Source organism: Papaver somniferum, chromosome 7 (assembly GCF_003573695.1).
Source record: "Papaver somniferum cultivar HN1 chromosome 7, ASM357369v1, whole genome shotgun sequence".
NCBI classification, from domain to species: domain Eukaryota; kingdom Viridiplantae; phylum Streptophyta; class Magnoliopsida; order Ranunculales; family Papaveraceae; genus Papaver; species Papaver somniferum.
Genome location: NC_039364.1, coordinates 174,376,343 through 174,377,290, shown reverse-complemented (window position 1 = coordinate 174,377,290; position 948 = coordinate 174,376,343). Strand labels below are relative to the sequence as shown.

At 36.4% G+C, this 948-nt stretch overlaps 1 non-coding gene across 1 annotated transcript; it reads left to right on the top strand.

The window, feature by feature from the left end:
- Positions 1–236: 236 nt before the first annotated feature.
- Positions 237–309, top strand: TRNAE-CUC. The gene has a single exon. It is a non-coding gene; the product is annotated as a tRNA-Glu (tRNA).
- The last annotated feature ends 639 nt before the right edge of the window (positions 310–948 follow it).

The following is a 948-nucleotide window of genomic DNA, read 5'->3' as shown; positions in this document are numbered from 1 at the left end:
GTAAGTGTCCATAAAAACATTGAACTTCGATTCCTTCTGAACTTGGATTCATGAAGTAGGAGTCTACCAAAATAGAGGAAATAGATGACTACGTAATTGCAGCTTCATCACGTTGTGTGTTTCTTTAGAATCCCTCTGATCCTTTTTACAAATTGTGTTATTCCTTACTCTAAGTTACTCATGGGATAGTATGTTAGTACAATACCATATGGTTCACTCATGTAATCACTTTACTTGCTGTCTTAGCTCAAATGGAAGAGCATATGGTTCTCAACCATGTAGTTGTGGGTTCGACTCCCGCAGATGGCATTGTTATTTGGGTAGGCTAAAACCTCACATGCTTCAGTTGACAATATTAGATCTTCAATTATGTAGTGCAACACATGCATGGGATCAAGAAGGGTGTCATATATCATCTTGGTATATGGGAAGGATCAGAATGGAACAATCTAATTCCAATTCTTTGTGAAGTCTTTCAAAGCAATTATATTCATGAGTGCAGGGTAGATAGTTCAACAAGTGAAACCCTGAGAACTGGAGTGTGCATTCAAAACCATACATATTCCATCTTTGTCATAATAGTTGACATTGGATTACTTAACCTGTGCACAAATATATAGGAGCAACTTCGGTTTCTGGAGAGATACCACAAGAAGGAAAAGTTTGCTTGGATTCTAGACCATGGTATCTGCAATGCAATTATAATGTAGCTTTCGAGTAAGAGGCATCTAGATCAACCACTTTATAAAGCAAAGTGGTTAATCTAAACCATGTAGCATTCTAAACCATGTATATTTTCTCTTTAGTAAATGATACCTTCTGGAGCACCCTTTTAATATTGCTTATGTTTGCACTTGGATGTATTTATAGTAAAGGTTTGCAAGCCATTCTTTTGCCTTCAAGAACTGCCATTTTTTATGATTCCAGTGACGTTAATTCACATCATTA